This window comes from Nicotiana attenuata, chromosome 3 (assembly GCF_001879085.1).
Source record: "Nicotiana attenuata strain UT chromosome 3, NIATTr2, whole genome shotgun sequence".
In the NCBI taxonomy this organism is placed as follows: Eukaryota; Viridiplantae; Streptophyta; class Magnoliopsida; order Solanales; family Solanaceae; genus Nicotiana; species Nicotiana attenuata.
Window position 1 is genome coordinate 136,404 of NC_031991.1, and position 11,395 is coordinate 147,798.

At 38.9% G+C, this 11,395-nt stretch overlaps 1 pseudogene; it reads left to right on the forward strand.

Annotated features, from left to right (window-relative positions):
• The window catches only part of LOC109223167, an 8,759-nt pseudogene extending 5,071 nt beyond the window's left edge, over positions 1-3,688 (forward strand).

Sequence of the window (11,395 nt, forward strand, 5' to 3'; positions counted from 1 at the left end):
ACTCTATTCATTACAGATTACCCATAGCCGCCATCAACGCCATAAAGAATCATTGGAACTCCAATCTCTTGAAGAAACTTGGGGTTGCAGGAATACAACCAAAAGCAAAACGAACTAACAAAGCAGTTAAAAAAGAAATACAGAAAAACAAATAAGAGAAACCAAGACAGGCCGCAAATGAGAAGAAGAACAAACATTATGTGCGAGCATATGGAAAACGGTGGTGAAGTAGTAGTTGAGATTATCCAAGTGCATATTTCAAAACCAGTAAGGCTTACACATGGATATTATCCAAGCAAAATTTGTAGTATCCAGTTGAGTTCTAAGGAAGAAAAAAGAAAGGATCCGACGTTTATTCCAAGTTCATCATCATTTGTGCTTGAATTAGAAGATAATATTGTTATTTGTGAGAAGCTTCACTTGTTTGATGAATTGCTGATAGGTGGAGGGTGCTGATGGAGAAGAAGAACAGAATACTCCCTTCGTTCCAGTTTATGTGACAACATTTGTTTTTTAGTCCATTCGGAAAAGAATAACAGCTTTCTAAATTTGAAAGAAATTTAATTTAAACTTCCCGTTACCCTTCATCAGAAGTTTTTATAGCAACAAAAATATTATGGAATATTTTTAAGACCACAAGTTTCAAAAGTCTTATAACCACGTAAATGTTATGGCATGTTTATGACCACAAGTTTCAAAGTCTTCTTTTATTTCCAACTTTACTACATAAATCGGAACAAAGGGAGTATTTGATAGCTTACATGTGAATTTAAAAAAGAAAAATGGAGGGTAAAGTTCGACTATTTTTTTTCCTTCTGGGAAGAAGATGGGGTTGGGTGGGAGGGGCATTTTTTATATTTTATTTTTGGATTTTTTTTCTTCTAATGACACGTTTCTATTCTTGGTGTGTGTCTTTATCTCATTCGTCCATTGACACATCTTCGGCATGTAAATTTAACGCACTTGATTTTGCTGACTAGTGTATTTAAGAGACACACATCTGTCAAATAGAGGTGTCAATTTGGTCACTAGCTAAGTTGGAGTATCTTACTGAGAAAATTGTGCCAAGTTTGAGGGGCTACCTGTGTATTTGGCCAAACTTAGACCAATTGTTTGAACAACTAACAACAAGATTAAGCAATGTACCTTAATAGAGTAGTGACGATAGGAGAAGCAAGATATAAGTTTGAGAAACAGACATAACAAAAACCAAAAACCAAAAACCATCAAAGATAGATGTCCTTGTGTTGAAAAAACATACTCCATAAATTAGGTTATGTACTGTTTGTTAAAGGCTCACCTAAGGTGTGCTTAAGCCTCTCGGTCTAGCATGGGTGAAACTAGCCTCACTCAAGCGCACTTACTGCAAGCAGTAAGATGCTAAGACATGCATATGATCACCATTGGGTTCTATCTTGACGATGGCAACAATGAAAAATAAACTTAGTTGACAAAGTAATATGTTAATTGGACAGAGATCGTCAAGAATATGTGTGATAGAATAGGAATCAGAAATTAGAAATTTGGTATGAGTAAACCAGTTGTATACCAAAATTAGGAATTGAAAAGCATGCGAATCAACACTTTAACATGGTTTTTCTATTTGATTTTCATGAAATTTAATTTAACTGTCTCACTTAATTGTAATTTGTTCATTCGTTTTTCCATATAGCCATTGTTGGTGTTAACCGTTATTCTTTTCTTTCTGTTACCCACACATATATGCATTTTATTTTGTTTCTTCACTAATCCTGTGCTTTGATTACTCTTTCTTCTCAAAGACTACCATACATTTGTGCTCTTTTACCTTTTCTGCCTTTGATACCACTGGTTATATGTACGTTATGACTTATTGAATAGTTAATAGCACTTCAGATTTCTACTTCTACCTCTTTCTTAATTCTCATACTTCATACTAGAATTAATAGTTATTCACAAATAGGTATGCGTTTCGGTTAAAACCAAAGTATTCAAAAAGGAGGCCAATTGTTTCAATTTATTAAATTAAATGCAAAACCAATCTAAACTAAATTAAACTGGAATTTTGGGTGCAGTATGATTTTGATTGGTTAGTAAGCGGTTTTCAGAGTTTTTGGTCAGCCCTACTTGCTGGTGCTTTGGTGATAATCACATGACAGCTCTGCTCAACTTCTGTTTATGTTTCAACTACATGAGGGTTTTAGGCTTTGTGGTCTTAGGCGCTTATTGACATGCACGAGTTGCATGCGCCCCTGACTTTCTCAAAAATAGCGAATCAAATGAATGGATTAACAGCAATTTGTCCGGCTTTAAAAAATGTATATAATATTTCTCCTTAGTTTTTAATACATTTCCGCTTCCACAAAACTCCAACATATAAGTATTGTGTATATTTGCAGCTTGCAACGAAGAATCAATCCGCATGAGCTTGACAATGAGGCACTTGCTTTTAAGCCTGTTTTGGGTCCCATGCTTGCGAGGATATATCACAATCCTCAGAACAAGGAAGAAAATCAGTTTCGGCTACAGAAAAATTTACAGTTTTGGGGCTCCAAGGAAGTCTATGATCACGATACAATTCGTGCACTTGAAAATGAGATGATGAGTGGGCTGCCTGCAAATTTTACTGGTCCTCAAAGGGAACTACTGGCTGCTGATCCTTCTTCTGCTGCAGGTAGTTCTGCTGTTAATCTAGCTGTAATCACTGAAAGACTGTTTTTTGATTGTTATCTATTTCTTTTGGCCAATCTGAACAATTGCTCATGGTTGATTTTCTTATTATCCTTTTCTTTTCGGGTTTTTAGGATTGTCACACCAGGTAGCAAACCAGAGTGCTTTACAGTGGAAGCCTGACGAGCAGGTGCTTCCTATACCTAATCTAGCCAATCAAGATAAAGCAGGTCCTCCAATGCCATCTGCGGCAGCACATCAATTTCATCCTGGTGTAGTTCCACCCACTGGGTTTCCTGGGTTGATGCATGTGCCATCCTCTGTTCCACAAGGAAATCTACAAGCTGCAGCTCATCCCATGCCAGCATCAACTGCAAATGCAGGTGGTCTTATTCCTGGTATGATCAGGAAGATGCAGATTGGTAGTGGGGTGCCTTACTCTCCCATTAGCCCTTTGGATATCCCCAGCGTTATACCACCCACCGTGTCAGAGTCTGAGATTCTGGAAAGAGTGTCCAAATTTTTTAGGGAGATTGGAGAAGTTAATCCATCAGAAGGTCCTGTTAAACCATCTGATTCAGCCAATGATTATGACGACTATGAGAGAGAGCCTCCTGTTCGCAAGGGAGGAGCGTGCATCCCTCCACCTCAGAATCTCCAAGTTGACCCTGAAACTGGGACCTACCCTGATGGAAGTGTGAAGCAAAAACCTGGATTGAATAGCTCCGCCCGGTTAGGACTTGGAACCACAGCTAATCCAAATGAGTCAAGTCAATACGATGATGTTTACTCTTCCTACAGAAACGAAAGAAGCACCAAATTACCATTCGTCGATGAGTGCAAGAGCTACGAGGTAAATTAATCATCATTTTGACTAGTCTATAGACAGCACATAGCATTCGTGACCAATATCTTTACCCTCTTTGGCTGCTGTTGACTGGACTCGACAGTTTCTTGTCTGTGTAATTTTTAAGTTGAAGTAGATGTTGAAAGACAGATTTGCTAACGTGCAATAGAATGAATTAGATCTTGCCATGTTCTTCCAATGAATAAATAACTAATTAGCTGTAATGGTTGGAGAATACCAACATAAAAGTTGAACAGATGAACTTTGAGACAGCAAGTTCTCAGCATCTTATGCTGTGCCACTTAAATGGGAAGTGGCGAAAAACTATCCTTATGCGTTGTAGGGAATGATCAGGGGCGAAGCCACCTTTGTAAAAGGGGGGTCATCTGACCACCCTTCACCGAAATATTACGAAAAATTATACTGTGTATATAAGTAAAATATTAATTTTAGATGTGTAAAATATATATTGAACACCCTTTGTCGGAATTTTTTTTTAGTTCTTTCAAGTCTGAACACCCTTGGAAACATTTCTGGCTTCTCCACTGGGAATGATGGCTATATTTTCGGCCCAAGCCAAATTGATACAGAGATCATTCCCAGGAAAACAATGTCCTGGAGAAAAGATGTAACTGGGCACAACTTCAAGTAATTATAGTTGCTGCATGTGCATTACCTATTTACTATTTTGAAGTTTGTGGATTTGGAGGTCAAAAGCAATATAGCCTATTTGAAGCATCTTACGGTTTGGCCATACAAAATTTTATTCTTTTTAGAAATTAACGTTTGGCTATGAAATTTTCAATTTTCACTTGAAGATGAATTTCTAAATTTTTCGAAAATTTAAAAAATTCCGAAAAAGCTGTTTTCAAAATTTCACTTCAAATCACTCACAAAAATTCAAAAACAACCCAAAATTGTATTCATGTCTAAACACAACTTTAACTTTTAAATACCAAGTTTCGCTTGATCTTTTTTTTTCATTTTTGTCCAAACGCCCACGTAGTTCCTAGCATCTTTTCAGAGATTGGGGATGTCGTTCATGTCAGCTCATATTATTTGGCATTTTTTTCTTTTATTAGTTATCCCTCCTTCTATATGGGATAACCAATCTCACTATTTCAGTGTAAAAGTTATGATTAGCTAATACTCCAAATTAAATATGGGATATAGTTAATCCGAAACTTTATCCCGGGATTTTATTCTTATTATTCTTGTACCAAACGACAAATGTATCAACTATCATTTACTAGATTAATTATCCTGATATTATTTCTTATTGACTGTTTGATATGTTGTATTAATCTTGGGATTGTCAATTTTAATGCTTTCCCTGGGGTAACTTATGCTGGAATTACTATTCCACGCTCTGCTAGGTATTAGTTATCCGGGTAATATTTTTAATTCTAGAATAACTTATCCCATAATTAATAACCAAACAAGGGAAAAGATGGTATTAAATTTTTATTCCACGATTATTTTTGCTTATCCATCGTATGAAACGACTCCTAACTGTCTATCAACTCGTGGTTGTACCTCGATTAAAAGTTGAAATTGTGGTATGAAAAAACTTCTATGAATATATATTTTATTCTTTTCGGAATTTTTTTCCTCAGAATTTCTCTTTTCATTTCCTTCTAGGGACTCACTTCTTCCTCTCTCTTTTCAGAAACATGTGCCATTATAACAACTACGCCACTAGTTACAAATTGGAGTTTCTTCATGGGGAGCAAAAACTTATTACTCAAGTTCCAAAATTCTGACCAAGTATTTTTCTTTTTCTGACAAAATAAATAAATAAATAAATACAATGGTACAATTGAGTCAAAAGTGAGTGAACAACAGAATTATCAATAAAAATTACACCTTCTTTGCCACATTAAAGTGTTTGAAAAGACTGATGTCAGATATAAACTCATTTTTCTCTTCTTTTCTAAAATTAGAATAAAAGACAATAATAGTTTAACTCACACATTCGTGTAAATTCTAATTAAGATGTCATTAAATTAAATGTCTTGTTAGATTCCAATTTCCAAAACACAAAGATTTGTCCATTTAAGATTAGATTGTGTACTTGAGGTCTGTCTCAAAGACAGCTTCTTTCTTTATCAATCAATTTTAATTCATCTTCTAGACATATAAATATTGAGGGAAATCAATTTGTTATCGTTAGAGTAACTTTTATCCATTGAGCAACGGTCATTTCACTTGGCACCGTCGTATCACTATGGCCGATTTTCGTCCCTGCACAACGCACTTACCAAACGGGATCAGCCATCAACAAAGTAATATCAAACTCTACCCGTGTGAGGCTTCGTAGCCACGAAGAATCATAGAATCTTAATTGAATTTATTTTTCACTCGAACAATATATAAATATAGAACAAAAAAAAAATGTATTTTGTAGGGCATACTCGTTTTGAACTTACTGACTCTAACATCTTTCTTTGAGCATAGATCATGGGGTAAAAGTCAATCTCAAGTCCTGCTTACAGTTGTACCCAGTGCAAATTAAATGGTTCCTTTTGTGAAAAATCACAGAAATGGAAGAACAACGTAACTTGCATCTGGTGCAACTATAGGTTGGGCTTGAGAAAGGAAATCACTAACGACTGCTGCATCTCTAACCCCTTTATAAAGTGTCTCCTGAAAAAACCCTAGCTAGGGGCATTATTGGGTTTTCAAGATTTTAAAGCATTTTGACTAAAGAGACAAATTGAGCCGTCCCACTCAAATTTTAACTACTGTATTTAATTATTAAGAGTAGGTTTGAATTTTGAAGAGTTCAATTGAAAGTAGAGGTTAATGATGTATTTTTAATTATATTTTTAAATATTAAATGGAGTGTTGTTACTTTGAAAACAAAGTTAATGTTAAAAGCGTAGTCTAGTGTGATGAGGTTTTCATTTCACAAAAGCATTAATGTAGTTACTATCTCAACCACTTCAAACTAATTGCTAATTCAAGAAAAGGTTAATGTACCAACAACGTTTGAAGTACTTCTTTATTTTTAATTAGAGGTTTCGGGCATGGACGGATCTACGTACTAAATTTGGGTGCTTAATCTTACCACATGATCTGTATAGCTATATAGAAAATTTGAGGAATTTGATATGTTAAACCAGGAAGCACCCAGAGAACAAAAAGGCTGATGGACGCTTTGGTCAAGCAAGGATAGTTGCTGCTTAAGTAGTGTGAGAGGAGGGTGGGAGTTCAAATCTCACTCACAGCAGGCTCAATTTTACTATCTTTCTTTTACCCCTTATGTCATTTTTTATCCAATAACTACATTTTTTATCCAATATTACTATTTTATTTATTTTCTTTCCAGACGTAGTCCCTGAATTCTATTTTACCTTTTCTTTTTTTTTTTTTAAAATTTTTCCTTTTGTATTTTACTTATTAATTCTCTATAACAAAGAAAAAAAGAAACTCCAAATTCGACCCCTTCTAAAAATAAATAGTTCCTTTAGAGTTGCAAAATCCATCAAAAAAATAAAATTCTCGCCAGTTGCATTTTTCGTTACACGCGTCTATAATATAAATACGAGTTTTTTATTAACTTTTTTGACTATCATGTTCAAATAGTTATGCACTTAGACTATGTGATTGGTAGTAACTGCACGTCAAGAAAAGTTAAGCACCCACTAACCTAAAATCTTGGATCCGTCACTGGTTTCGGGTTCGAGTCTTGGATATGGAGTCGTCTTTGTTAGGGAACACTTTACTCCTTAACGTGGAACTTTCCGACGCGAACTTGAATTTGATCGGGCCCAATGCGAATATCGAACGCATGGTAGGAAACAAAAAAAAGATTGTTAAAGCATAGAATAGTGTGACGAGATTTTGTTTCACGAAAGCAATGGAGCTGCGATCTCAACCATTTCAATTTTACGGCAAAGTCCGTGAAAAAATGGAGAAAAAAATCGATATCAACGTTATATAAGTATTACGAATGTTATTACATAATTTTTTATAATAAAAAGAATCAATGGACTACGTACGTAAATATAACAAAATGTCACTAGATAGAGAAAAAAATATATCAGACATTGCGTCACAAAAAATAGAATATTTACTTAGTGCAATAAAGTAGTACTAGAGTAACAATTAACAATCCATAAAATTATCAGGTGGTAGCCAAATTTGTACTACTATGTGTTGTTTCTTTAATTTCGATTATCTTATTTTCTTGTTATTGTTACTAATTTTTTTATGGCTTTATCACTGCTGTATTTGTTTTTTAAAACTGCTATAGTTATGCTTTCTTAAACCGAGATTTTATCAGAAACAATCTTTTTTACTTTTACAAAGTAGGAGTAAATCTGACTTATTATTATTGTTGGTAGCCAGATAAATAAGTAGGAGTAGTTGTCAAAATTGTTAACAGCTAGAGCTACGTCAGCTTTTGGCATATTCCCATACGAATTTTTTTTTGGAAACCCGGCGGCGGGCGCAAAGATAAACATGTGTAATAAGTCTTTGTTTCTTGAACCTTCTTTTCCCCAACTTTAAATATTACTCCCTCGGTTTCATATTAATAACGGAAAAAGGGCCCAATATATTCATGTACTATCAGAAAAGGTTTAAATATTATTTACTGTGAAAATGGTAATAACAATTAAATTTGTTGATGCGACTCTAAAAATACGTGATCTATTTTTATGCTAGTTGTGAAGCAGTTGATGCTATGTGTGTGAAGTTTAAGGGCGAAACGCGAGCTAAAAGAGAGTAGTAATCGAACCGATAAATCAGCCGTTCAGGGCCTCGAGCTAGTCGATTTGGGGCCTCGAGGTCCATTCCCGAGCTCGGGCTCGGGCTATTAGGGGCAGTCGGGGAAGGGCTAACAGTCGTGATATAATTAAAAGAGGCTCTTTATGGCCAATGATAGGCAATAAATGAAGAACAAGTATGAAGATAGTAAATAAGAACAACAATATCGAGAGAGTGAGTTAGAGAGAAAAGAGAGACAGAGAGTGATCATATATTTCACGCAGAATAGTTGGAGCAACATAAGTCCTCTACAAAATAGTAAAAATCCTCTTTATATAGAGGGGGAAATCTTATACAGTACGACATACATTAATTGTAAGGATATGGAGATGGGACAGCTAGATGTGACACCCTGATCTGGGTTCAGAGTAGGCCGGCTGGACTTCGTCAGACTTAGCCGTGTGTCTTGGGAACTCCCCATTTTTTACTCTACCCTCGATCGATATTCCCTTTGGGCCGGGCATCGACGAGCTCCGAGGAAGGAGACTCGAGCGCATCTCTGCAGCCTCGAGTCTTCGAGGTGACCCTCCGAAATGCCTTAATGATGGGAAATTGGACCCTCCGATTTTGCCGTATACAGATAGTCTCCGCGTTTCCTAGAACGAAGCGATAGGAAACGATTTCGATGCCCAACTCTTCGGATTCCCCGTGACGACGTCATACCGGTGACGCAACCTATGACGTGAGCCTTCACGATAACCGGGACACCCCATGGACTTGTCTTTTCGGTGCCATTCAATGCACTGTAAATTTCCGTTCTTCAAAGTGATAGTACCGCCGTCGATTCAGTTTTCAAGAACGTATTGATTGCGCCTGCCGATCCGTCTTTTAAAAGGCATTGATGGCCGTGTGATCCCCCCCTATAAATGGGGGCATTCTGGCACTATCTCTTCATCTAAGTGCCCATTTCCGTTCGTTCATCACTTTCTTCTCAGCATCTTCCTTTATTGTTAACCACCATGTTTGGGGTTCACGGCCTTAAGGTTGTATGGCAGTATTCTTATCAGCTGTGTGGGGGCCTCCGCCTGAGCTTCCCTTTGTCGATAGGGATCACTCCTTTTTGTCGTTGCTGTTGTTGTTGTTACGACTGCTACTACTGTCGTTATTGGCTCGAGGCGATGAGACAGTGGTGGTCGGCTTCTTCCAATCTGGGAAGGCGTTCAGACTCTATACCGCTGCTCGGGAGAGCGTTTGGACTATACACCGCTGCTCACTCTCCTATCCTGGCCTGGTGTGGCACTTCATTCCTTGGGTATTTTCCCAAGGGATAAAATGGCACAATCGGCCATCGAGACTGGGGCCCGCCGAATCTTCAACCTTTGGCTTCAGCGGGCTATGTCTCTTTTTTTTGCCTCTTCTGCGTCCTCCCTCTTTCCTCTTCTTAATCTTCTCCCTCAGAGATATTATTCCGAGGGATCGAGCTGGGAACCTAGAGGAGGTGGCGGTCTAAGGTATCGCTTTTGAGGACGCAAGTTCGAGGAGGCGACGCTTCGGGAATGCTGCTACCGGAGATGGACCCTCGAGGGTAGACTAGGTTTTTAGGCTTTTACTTCATGTATTCCCTTTTGCCTCTTTGTTTCTGTGTAGGGGCCCTTTGTAGGCTTTTGTAATCATAGGTAGGGACCCGTCGAGGGCCGTTGTAAGCAAATATTTATAAATACAAAGATATTTCCTTGACTTCCCCCTTTGATGCTTGCCCTATTCTTTTATGTTTGTGGGGACTCCGCATGTATGCCTCTGCTGATGATTGTCAATATCTAACTCGGGTGCAAGTATTTTTCTCGGTCTTTGGTCGATAGAAACGGTTCCTCTCTGAGCCCACCGTCACTCCTTGGAACAAGCCCGAACTGGTCCGATTGACTCGGGCCATCGAGACTGTCGAGTCACATAAAAATAGTGCCTCGAGTCTTGGAATTCTTGGAGAGCGATCTCTGAGTGAGGGTTATCTTTATGCATCTGAAAACATGCTTTGAGCTTGGCGTAGATAATCTTTTAAGGCGTTGTAGATAGGTCCCAGATGAGGGGTTTGCCCAGATTTAGGCAATGTCCTGGGGTCGAGCCTTTATGGGCGGAGCTCGAAGTGCTTGTTCCTCTTCTTGAGAGGGGCCTTTCGTGATCGGATATCATCTTGAGACTGGAGATGGTACCGCTGGCTTCTTAAAGCCTAACTTCTTGTGATGTAGGTCCTCGAGGTCGGGTACCACCTCGGGACTAGAGATGACGCCGGTGGCTTCTCAAAGCCTAACTTCTTTTGATGGGGATCCTCGAGGTCGGGTACCACCTCGGAACTGGAGATGACTCCGCTGGCTTCATAAAGCCTAACTTCTTTTGATGGGGATCCTCGAGGTCTGGTATCACCTCGGAACTGGAGATGACGCCGCTAGCTTCTTGAAGCCTAACTTCTTTTGATGGAGATCCTCGAGTTTGGGTACCACCTCGGGACTTGCGTCGAAGTCATTGGCCTCCCGGGGCTTAACTTGGGTAGGCGGACCGTTGTTGTTTCCCCACATCTATATAGGGTTGCTTCCTTTCTTCTAGGGGTCTCCTCACTTTAGATAGCTATCTCACTGTTTCGGCGTTGAGCCTTTCCTTACCTTAGCGCTAAAGTATTTGTACAGGTTCCTGCTTTAGTTCTTCTAGTCTTGCCGTAGCCATGACCGTTACCTCGGGGCCTGTTCGGCAGAGAGGGGAGAGTCCCGCTCCCGATGCTCGGGACCAAAGAGAGTCTTCTTTGAAGATGATTTCTTCGATAGGAAAGGGGCAGCTTGGGTTAGTAAGGAGAGATTGCGGATGGGGGGAGAGAGTGGTGTTACAGACTCTTTCACTGGGTGAGGGCATCTCGGATCATGTTGATGGATTCCTGAACGTGTATACGTATCCTTTCACACTGGGACCCCTCGACAGGGGTGTGCTCGACTTCTGTTTGAAGCATCGGGTTACCTTGGCGTAGATACACCCGTCGTTTTGGCGAATAGTGTTGGTGATGAGGTTTTTTGCGGAGAAGGCGGGGCTTGAGTTCACGCTCAGCCATCTCGTTAGGCTGTACCGGCCCTTTCACCATCGAGTCTGCTAACCTTGTGGTGCCGTTCGTCCATGCCCTTTGTTGTTGACGATGAGGAAGATAGA